At 51.2% G+C, this 11243-nt stretch overlaps 1 non-coding gene across 1 annotated transcript; it reads right to left on the reverse strand.

Annotated features, from left to right (window-relative positions):
* Nucleotides 1-2923: 2923 nt before the first annotated feature.
* Nucleotides 2924-3047, reverse strand: LOC119003289 (U6atac minor spliceosomal RNA). Its single transcript, XR_005069925.1, has one exon. It is a non-coding gene; the product is annotated as a U6atac minor spliceosomal RNA (small nuclear RNA).
* Nucleotides 3048-11243: the final 8196 nt, after the last annotated feature.

Genomic DNA, 11243 nt, shown 5'->3' on the forward strand with positions numbered 1-11243 from the left:
ACTCTGACACCCTGTACTTCTGCTTTGTAGCCCACATCGCTTTTGCAAATACAGGTACCCCCCGCTTTTTGAAAGTCTGCCTTATGCCTTTTTTATCCTTGCCCGATAATACATTTATGAATTTGAGAGAGAGAGGGAGAAACATCAATGCGACAGAGAAACTTGATCAGCTGCCTCCTATACATGCTGTGACTGGGAATCGAACCCGCAACCTTTTAGTGTATGGGATGATGCCCCAGCGAATGCAGCCACCGGGCCAGGGCTACCTTTGTTATTTTTTTTAATTTAAATTTTTAAATTAAACTATCGTTGGCATGCCACATTATATTAGTCTCAGGTGTGCAACATAGTGCTACAACATTTATATACCTTACGACGGACCCATCACACCTGCGCTTTCACGGAAGGCTGACATTAACCTGTTCGGTAACCTTAATCCACCCGAAGAGGATTTTTGCGTTTATGAAACAAGGCGAGCAGTGAAAATACCGTTCAGCGTGTGCTTTGCATGGGCCAGTAGAGGGGCTGCGGGAGCCCGGAGTAGAGAGAGTGGCCCCCGGTTTTAACTCCCATACCAGCTGAGCGTCACATGTACCTGGGGCACTGTTGTCACTGTCAGGTCCATGCTTCATTATCGTCATTGTCCCTATTATACGGGTGTCTGGAAGGAGGCCCAGGAAGGTCAGGAATCCCGCCCCTGGTCACACGGCCAGAGCTGGGAGCAGAAGGGCTGCTTTTCCTACCACCCACCCACCCACCTGCGTCTCCTCGCCCAGCTCTGAGGTCTTATGTTTCTCCAAGGGAACCGGCTGCCCTTGGTACTGGAACCTGGAGCACCGACCTCTCGCAGGACCCTTGTGTGGGTCCATTCTCATCACAGCCTCATCCACATGGATCTTTCCACAGGCCGACAACCCTTCTTAAGGTCTCTTGACCTTGGACCCGACAGTGACCCCAGCATTTGGCCTCTGTTGTGTGTGGTGGTGCTGGGCATGTACCTTGACTCTCAGCACCCATAGTGATGGGGGCTTGTGGAAAGCCGACCACTGGAAGTTCACTGCCAAAGGCCGGGAGCCAGGAGCCAGGCTTGGTTTCCGAAACCAGCCTCCAGGCTGTTGTCCCCAGAAGAGGTGATCTCAGGGGGGGGACCTCAGTCCCAAGCACAGCACAGAGGGGCAATAAGGGAGGAAGCCAATGAAACGGTCTATCTCATTTATTTCTTTTTCCTCCCCCATTTCCGCCTAGGCTCCTCTGACCCCCCCCACCGCCCCGCCGGGCCCCCTGCCGCCGGTTTCCCGGCCACTTTCCGGCTCCCAACCTCCCACATTTAGTGTGTCAGCCCGTCTCCGCTCCCCTAATCGCTGCGCCAGACTCGGCTGAGCTGCATCCACCGCACAGGATTTCCGTGGGTGATAACTGCGGAGCCGGGTCCCTCCCCAGCCGCCCCTCCTCTCCTTGCCGGTGTCTACTGACGACAAGCGGAGAATTCTGAACTCCCCCAAGACCGTGACTGTCCTTAGTGTCTCACCTACACCCACAGCTGACCGAGCCTCTTGGTGTGCAAGAACCCCGCCCCCGCCCCGCCCAGTCTTTGAAGTGAACGGCTTCTCCAAGTGGGCAGATGCGAGATAAGGTACCAGGGTTAATTTTCCAAGGCGGGGCGCTCACTCACCAACCTCCAGTCTGAGGACTGCAGGGAGGGACCCTCAGAGGCCTTGGCAGGCCCTCTCAACCAAGGTCCCACCGGAAGGGGAGCGGGCGCCCGTCGCCCCCTGGTGGCCACCCTCACCCCTCGGGCAGCCACCCCTCTGCACTCCGGGACCGCGCACTGTCAGCGCCTCACTCAGAAACGTGCCTGCGGCGCATTCAGAAAAGCGCACCAGGCGCAAGCTCACTAAACTTTCACAAAGTGGACACACGGGGGTCATCGGCGCAAACGGTAACGGGACATCTCCCGCAGACAGAGCCCATTCTTTTTATTATTTTTTTTAAATCATCCCCCGAGGATGTAGTCACCGATTCCAGAGAGAGAGGAGGGAAGAGGAGGAGAGAAACGCAGAAACATCAGTCTGCTGCCTTCTTGCTTGCGCCCCAGCTGAGATGGAACCCGCAACCTGGGCTGTGCCCCCACCGGGAATTGAACCCACAAACTGTCCGGTTCTGGGGCAACGCTCCAACCAACTGAGACAGAGCAGCCAGGGCTGGAAGCCCTGTCTTAGGTCCCAACCCGGCCACTGCCCCCTCCTCCCCACCCCAGCCACCCACAACCACTGCCCCAACCCCATCCTCACCCAAGACCGGTTTTGCCTCGTGGGGTTTGCATTGAAGAAGCCAGATTCCACCGAGGCACAGAGGAGACTTTAATTTCTCTTCTCTGACTGGCTCTGAGAGGCAGGCAGTGTGCTGAGGCTGACCTGGGTGTTCTGTTTCATTTTCAGCTGCCAAGACCCCTATGGCCTTAGCACCACCTACACTGTGAGGAATTTGGGGGGAAGGAGTTACCTTAGTGAGAAACTTAGCAGCCGGCAGAATACCAAGTTGCAGGGCTGGGGGAGGGGGACATAGAATGAGATAAAGAAGAGGAGGCATTGTGAGGTGATGGGGGCCCCCCATAGCCAAGGCCTCCAGGGGGGCTGCCAGGCTTCCCGGAAACTGAACCCCATGTTAACATTTTGCCCAAAGAGGGAGAGAAAAGCATTCCATTTGCTCCGTGCCACACCCTCACCTTCTCGATGCTTCAGACAAGGCATCGAACAGCAGGAGTACAACGTGAGCCACAGATGGCACATCTGTTTCCTTATTGGGGTAAAATACACGGGACATGAAATGTACCGTTAGCGACATTTAGTGTATTCACAATATTGTGCGACCACCATTTGTCACCCCAAAAGGACACTGCCCCAAACAGTCACTCTCCTTCCGCACACCCAGGCTTAGATGCCACCAGGTAGGTGGCGATGCCTTAGCCACCTGCATGCCTTCCGGGCCCGAGGGCCTTTTTTATCCTCGACAAAAGGGCAGCTAAGCTTCTCTCCCTTATAGGACACCCACGCTGCAATTGTAGACTTTCCCATAGCCACGTTCGAAAGATAAAAAGGAACAGATGAAGTGAATTCTAATAACTTCTCTAACCCAATTGATTTAAATCGGTATCATTTCAGCATGTCATCCTGAGCAAAATAATTGTACAAGTCTTTGAGATCTGGTGTGTGTTTCACACACACAGCATATCTTACTCCACACCGGCCACGTTTCAGCACCCCCCCCCCACCCCCCACCCCCGTGGCTAAGAGCCACCACGTGGACAGTGTGGCTTTACACAACCCACAGGACGCAACCACCTTTCCAAAGGCTGATCATCACACACGCAAGCATTCTGAGGCTATGGTCTTACCTATACCTTTCTCTTCTTAATTATAAAAATTAATTATGTGTAAATCATACAGAAAATAATCACCCACCAGCGCCACCACAAGGGAGAATATAACCACTTTTTAGCACTCCGTATGTTACGACCTCTCTGTCATTCCTTTCTCATCACTGCTCCACAGAGTGGCACCACCGTCACCCGGGGGTGGCACACTGGAGGCCAAGATGACGGACAGCTAGCTCACGAGTGGGAAGTGGGAAGCTTCCCCCAGCGTCAGGGTTGGCATTACCCAGGACCCCGAGCCTGCCCCCGGTGATAGGGAAGTTGGTGAACGAGCTCGTGTCCAAGGTTTCTTTCAGCCTGAACGTCCCAGGGTGCTAGGACCCCTCGCACACTCTCCACCCAGCAGGCATACACACTGCCCAGTCTCCAGCTTCACCCCACAGAACAGCCAGCAAAGGACTAAGTTCACCTCTGCTCGGCCCTGCACGCTCGCTGGGAGCCACTGAGCTGAATGGAAGAGCTTTTATTTAGGATCCATGCTCAGAAAGAAGAAAACCGAGCTAAAACCTGACTCGGTGTCCAAGGCTTTAAAAACATTTTTTTTTTTTACATTCCCAGAAATTCCCTGCCACAGTGCCCCAAGTGGGGAAAAAATGTGCTGTTTCATGGGTTTAGAACAGCATCTGATTTAATATTATACAGTTTTGCTTCGTCACAAACCAGAACAAATACTTCCAGATTGATGACACCCTTCTATTCAGAGACCAAAGGAATCCTAGTTAACAATGCGGCCATTCCACGGCCCAAGGAATAGCTTTATAATTCTTTCGGCCTGAGGATTCCTGAGAGACAGGTTATTTTTGAGAAGGATTTAAGGTTTTAAAGCTCTCAATGAAGCTTGAAATTCATCTTTTCCAGTTCACATGCAAAGGTTTTCCTCTGAAGCTTGGCGGGGAGGTGGGAAGAGAGAAAAACCAGTTGGCACAAAGAATGTCCCTGGGCTCTTAGAGAGCAAGGCCATCACTCACCAGCTTTCCAAATCCTGACCTTGTCTTAAAAATAAAACAAAACACAAAAAACCACACCACTGGCTCTCATGGTCCTTACATTGTATTGCTGTGTTCTGAGCCTCTTATTGGTGGATTCATTAAAAGATACTAATTGATCCTTTAAAGAAGCAAATATTCTTACCAAGCATCCTTTTTCATTTATCCACCCCCTCCCCCAACACATAGGCGTTTGGCACAAATGTGTACACAATTGTTAAGCCCCAAGTCTGGCCTCTTCCTAGCTAATTGATTCAGGATTAGCTAATGATGAGGCAGTTAGCTCAGTTGCTTGGGCCCCTAAAGGGGTCCTGAGGACCCCTGAGGGGTGAGGGGCAGGAGTTTGGATCAGTGCGAACCCATCACCCAAAATGGGCACACGCATGTTTAACCAAGATGTACGCGAGAGAGCTCTATTTTTCTAAGAAAGCCAGGATTTGTCACGCTGGTATTTCCACATCGTTAAAGAGAATGTCAGCACTAAATTGGGGTAAGAATGTGTGTGTGTGAGAACTTGACCTACAGAAAAATCAGGTGAGCGTTTAGAACAGCTGGGTCCTTATAAAAAATGGGGACTCTGGCGTCTCACTGCAGACCCACTCCGGGATGGTTGGGGGTCAGGTCCCGAAACACCCACTTGAAACGTGGTTCCCAGGCGACCCACGCGCAGCAAACACACACCAGCCTCCAAGTCCCCTCCACGGAGTCACAAGCAAAGATTTCAAAGCAAGATTGTTGGACTAAACCAGATTCTAGTGGAAGATGGTGCCACTCTTTTGAATTAAGGCTTTTTTTTTTAAGTTTTTATCTATTGATTTGAGAAAGGGAGAGGCATCAATTCGCTGTTCCACACCTTTATGCATTCATTGGTTGCTGCTTGTATACGATACGCCCTGACTAGATATGAAGCCCACACCCTTGGCCTAGTGAGATGATGCTCTAACAGACTGAGCTACCCAGCCGGGGCCTGAATGAATTCTTGCCAAGTAATGAGCAAGGTCAATTGCTTTAGCAGCTATGGCCAGAAGCCAAAAGTCTTGGGTTTTAATTCTAGCCCATCGCCTTTAACCTGGGCTCGTTACTTAACTTTATCAAACCTCACTGACAGGAGTCATGCAATTAGGGAAACGTGAGATTATCATTCCGGGGCAGCTCGCACGGGGGTTTACATCCACCCAACCTCCCTGGATTGTTGGGGAGCTCAAACCTCAGGCAGACTAGAGGTCGGATTTTTTTTTTTTTTTGGAAATTTTATTGGTGTGAGGACAGCGCTGTGATACTCTGGGTGGCTGGAACTTTTTAATCTGTTTCAAAAGCGAGGCACATACAACTATGTTCACAGCAGCGCTGTTCACCAGGGCCCAAGGTGGAGGCAGCCCAAGGGGCCACCGGCAGAACAAGCGGTAGCCTCCGGCAGCCTTCATGGTAGTCTCCGTGTGCCTGTGAGGCACAGTTCAAAGGTGGACGTGGCTTTAGATTTTTTTCAAAAGCCCTATTTATTTTTTTGAGCCCCAAATACCTGTTTTATTACTGACAAAAGCTAGGCTGCAGAATGTGGTTTATGAATACAGAAGCAATGGCATGTCTAAGATGGGTCAGCACGGTACATTATGTTCTTCAAGGCCTTTCTGTGGCCCACAAGAAAATGCAGATCCTTTTGTATTTTCCAGATCAGATTATTTCTAGCCATGTTGACCGAGAAAACCTCTCAGAGGCTAGGCAGTGAAACCTGGTGAATCACAAAGTCGCCCCGAGAAGATGCTCTGCACTTGAACTTAACCCCCTCCAAAATATCAAACGGCCAGGGAGTCCAACTCCGAAATTAAACCCCCTCGTAAGTGAAGGTCTGAAGGAGTTAAAACCAGAAGGTAAAGCCTGAAGTTAAAATCTCACCCTCCATCAAGATTAAGTTCAAAGACATCACATTTCAATGTCTTATCCTCGTTAGGCTCTGCGAGAAGAGTTCTTGGTGTTCTGAGTGGGGGTGGGGGTTTTTTCCGGTGTCTGTGGCCCGGGCTGTTGCCCCAAAAAGGGGCTTTAGAGTTTGGATAAATTCACCTCCAGGTCTCTGATAGGCCTCACTTTATTTCCTTTTCTATTTTTTAAAGATTTTATTTATTTATCTTTAGAGGGGAAGGGAAGGAGAGAGGGAGAGAAATATCAATGTATGGTTGCCTCTTGTGGGTCCCCTGCGGGGAACCGGCCCACAACCCAGGCATGTGCCCTGACTGGGAATTGAACTGTGGTTGTTTGGTTCACAGGCCCGCGCTCAATCCACTGAGCCACACCAGCCAGGGCCCTTTTCTATTTTTTAACTGTGGTTAAAAAAAAAAAAAAAGCTTGAAATTTACCCTTGTAACCATTTGTAAGCGCACATCCAGAGTATCAAGTGCATTCACATCATTGTGCGCCCATCACCACCCTCCATCTCTAGAACTCTTTCTGTCTTGCAAAACTCAAACTCTGTCCCCATTAAACAGTAAGTCCCAGTCCCCTGCCCCCCCAGTCCCTGGCAGCCACCATCCCACTTCCCGTCGCTTTGAATCCGACTACTCCAGGCGCCTCAAATACGTGGAGTCTACAGTATTTGTCTTTTTGCGACTGGCTTATTGCACTCAGCACCATGCCCTCAATGGGTATCCACATTGCAACACGGTTCACAATGCCCTTCCTTCTCAAGGCTGAATAACATTCTGCCGTGTGCATCGGACACATTTCGTCCACATTTCTTCTGTCGGTGGCCACTTGGGCCTCGGGCCCTGGTGAACAGCGCTGCTATGAACATAGTTGGATGTGCCTTGCTTTTGAAACAGATCAAAAATTTCCAACCACCCAGAGTATCACAGCGCTGTCGTCACACCAGTAAAATTTCAAAAATCACCCAGAAACGTTCCAGGCAAAATCGCATTTCTAAAGCCCCCTGTGCGATCCCGGCAGAGGCCACTGCGGATTGAGAAGGGAAGGTCCTTCTTAGCCAAGAAGGTCCCTGGTTGTCTTTGAAGCGCTCCTCGGTCATTGCCAGGTGGCCCCGTGTTTACCATCTGGGGGGGATGAACTCACCGCTGCAAACAGTCCGCCTTCTCGGAGACTAGCCTTTGAGGCACAGCCTTCAATGCCGTTTCACGGTTCAGCATGAAAACACAATTAGCAAGTGTTTCTGAAACAAGGATTTATATACTGCCTGAGAAGCTTAAAATGTGGCCACCGTGAAGCCAGGCCAACACTTCTGAGGGTGACGTCATGGGGAGGAAGACGGAGTGCTTGGTCTGTCCTATAGCTCCTGCCTGGGGCAGCGCCTGCCAACACATGGATTGCCCACTGGAATGATGCAAAATGTCAGAAACAGCTGAGGAGAAGGGACAGCCCCCAGGAAACACAATGTGGACACCGGAGCGGGGTGAGGGGGGAGCATTCACGTAATTAAAATTCTAGGAGGGGTGGAGCTCAAGAAAGCACAGTTGAGCCCCACACAGCGAAGACTTGAAATCTTCATTTTTGTCCTGTTTCAAAAACCTTTATTTTGGCCCTGGCTGGTATAGCTCGGTGGACTGAGAGTGGGTTTGCAAACCAAGGGGTCGCTGGTTCGATTCCCAGTCGGGGCACATGCCTGGGTTGCAGGCCAGGTCCCCAGTGGGGGGCGCGGGAGGCAGCCACACATTGATGTTTCACTCCCTCTCTCCTTCCCTTCCCCTCTCTCTAAAAATAAATACATAAAATCTTTTTAAAAACCCCACAACCTTTATTTTTGTCAGCAGAACGAGAAGAATACAGCTTTAAGAACTAAGATTCACCCCACCAGGCATTAACGGCGTCCAGAAACTATGTGACTAATCTTCCTCGACATCCTCAAGACGTTTAAATCTGTCCAACATAAAACCGGAGGGGGGGGATCGTTAATTTTCTCAGTTTTCTCAGCGCAGGTACACCAGATCTCTTAGCCCCGCAAAAAGCTCCAAATATATTTTCTAGGACTTCAACCGCCTTAAAAGATAGACTTGCATTTATCTTGGCCACATTAACGAGATCTGTTTGACCAATACATTTATATTTATGATGACTAAGGGCAGATTATGCTTGTTAAAATTTGTCCCTGGGACATGAAAACACCCCTCTTTCATTAATACATTTTGTAATATAAACCACGATGTCAGGTCAACGTACAGGGTGAAAACGTTCCGAAAGTATGCACACATCATTTTTTAAAGCCATTGAGCCTAATGGAATAACAAAGGTCATCATAACAAACCATTACAGCCTTGGTCTTGGCAACTCTAGCCACAGAAGAATCTCCAAGAAACGGTCATCATTCCTCCAATGTTATGGCATCCAGACGACAGGAATGGCTCGCACATGAGTCATACGGGCTCAGATCCGCGGTAGCTATGCGAGTGCCGGGCGATCCATTATTCATGTGTTTACAGAGAGCTTTCTTGGCTGATGTTGGCCAGAGCTGCTTGCAAAGAAGAGCTCTCCAGCTGTCCTCGGCCGTCCCGGCCTCCGACGAACAAGCCGCTTTAATTGCTTAAGCAAGTCATCTGGAAGGGGTCCCTCCCCAAGACCAGGCAAATGCAATCTCTCTGAGACTTTCCTACATGTAAAAATATTTGTCAGAAATAGCGAGGACAACGCTTTACGGACAGCACACCCGGCAAATCCCAAAGAGAGGGAGAGAGTTAGACTTGACCTAGAGACCACAGGGCTCCACCGAGACGGGGGTCTGGACTTGAAGACACAGGTCAGGGGTTGGCGGAGGGTAGAAAGAAGGAAATGAAGGGGAGAAAATTTGGGGCTATGGGCTTATAAGGGAGGAAGGAGAAAGAGCAGTCTAGAATGTTCTGTGAAGGGAAGGGAGCATAACTGAGGATCACCAAGGGGGGTTTGATTACGTTGGTCAATAGCCAACCATGAGTGAACTTAACCTACCCATCAGCGTGGGGAGAAGTTGGATGGGAAGCCATTTCTCAGCCCCCTTTGTTACCTAATATAACCTACAGCCTGTCCTTGAAGACTAATAATGGGATTAAGGCAATGCCTCTTTCTGAGCTAGGGGAGGAGCATGGGACCCGGTGGCTCCACCAGGCCCCCATCAGCTGCGTTTGAGGGACAGCAGGGTCCCACGCAACACTATGGCCTGGGCCTCCTCCTCCAAAGGACAGTCGTGGTTGACACTGAGATCCTTCAGATTTAAAAAATATATATACTGTTATGATCCCAATTCCAAAAACATTAGTGTCTTCCCCTTGCTTGAAAGGGGTGTAACTTGAGATGCCACGATAGCTCTCTTGTCCATCGCTAAGAACATGGTAGAGGCTGACGAAGTCAATCTTCCTGATAGGAGATCACAGAATAAAGTGCTTGTTTACATGTGGCCGGGGGGCAGTAGGGGCCTCGGGGGATTCTGCTTAATGTCGTGGGAGGCAACTCTACTTGGCAGGAGNAAACCCCCCTCCACCCCCCCCCCCCCCCCCCCCCGGGTGCATGGAGCACCCTGGAGCATCTGGTACGTGGTATTGCTGTAAGGCCAGGGCAGAGTCTGTGCCCCCCGCCTCCTGGTCCAGCTGTCCATCTCTGAATGCGGGTTTGGAAAACGAGTCCAAAGGGAATGCTTCTCCCTAGGACTCATGACAGGAAAGCTGGTCTCAGACACCCTCTCCATGTGTCTTTTACCCTTTAAGCCCCAGTCCCATCCTTCCACAGGGGAGAAGACAAGAGGAAGCACACCAAGACCAGGGGGCCTGTGAACTTCCTCAGCCTTCCCGGGCATGCACATTTCCTGCTACGCACGGTTCCTTGTCCTGGTTGGCGGTCCCTGGAGATGGGAGTGGTGCTTCCTCCAGGGGATCGGAGACAGAACCCCCTTGGGGAGGGCCTGTGAACCAACAGGATTCCTCCCTGCGGGTCTCCAGAGCCTTCAGTGGGCCGCTGGCCCTTGAGGAGTACAGCAGACACAGGACTTCCCAAAGCTACCGGTGCACGGAACTCCCCGAGAAGTGTCCCTCCGCGCAAACTTTCCCAACTTCATGGACCGATGAACTGTAGGGAAGTGCAGCGCTGGGACGCAGCGGCAGCAGCACCCCGACTCCACCTACAATGGGCGCCTGGTCTGGGAGCTGCTGTCTGCCATTGCGGGTTGTCCGAGCGTGTCACACTCTGAGTTCGGGGGTCGGGGGGCACCTGCGGGCACGCCCAGCATGCCAGCATTGGTGGCGGCAGCCCTAGAGATGGTTTCCCAAAGTCATACTTGGCTAGTCGAGATCACCCGGCCTCCACCCATAGTTTTACCAAAAGCTCCTCACCCTGCCCTCAAATCGCTAGGCACGCTGGGGGGGGGGGGGGGGCGGGGGGCGGCATTTCTCATTGCCACACCACTGCCTCGCTTCCTGAGCCCACCCGAGTTCTTTCTGCCCTTGGGTGTCGAAGAAGCTGTTTTTATCTCCTGGTTTCGAATGTCTAACTTTTTCCATAGAGCCCCTAAGCAGCCTGTGCTGAGCTCTCCCACACTGCCGGCAGCCAGATGACCAGCTCTGGCTTTGTACTGCCACTGTGACTGCAGCCCAAAGTCACCACCAGAATGAAGCCCCCATCCAGGCTGGAGGCTTTGACCTCAACTCTCCACCCCCTGCAGCCGGCAGGACCTTTCTGGGGGTCAGGGGCCCTCTCTACCCCTGATCCCACAGTTCAAGCGGAAGGGTGTGCAAATGTTCAGTATCCAAAATAACGAGACATCAGCCCTGCCTTTAGCATTAACCAGCTCATAAATATCAAACAAACGCAAGCAAATGGCTTTTAAATCTCACTGACAGGAAGCCTGGCAGCTACTTGGA

This window comes from Sturnira hondurensis, unplaced genomic scaffold (assembly GCF_014824575.4).
Source record: "Sturnira hondurensis isolate 20B ecotype Veracruz unplaced genomic scaffold, ASM1482457v3 Scaffold0018525, whole genome shotgun sequence".
Taxonomy (NCBI): domain Eukaryota; kingdom Metazoa; phylum Chordata; class Mammalia; order Chiroptera; family Phyllostomidae; genus Sturnira; species Sturnira hondurensis.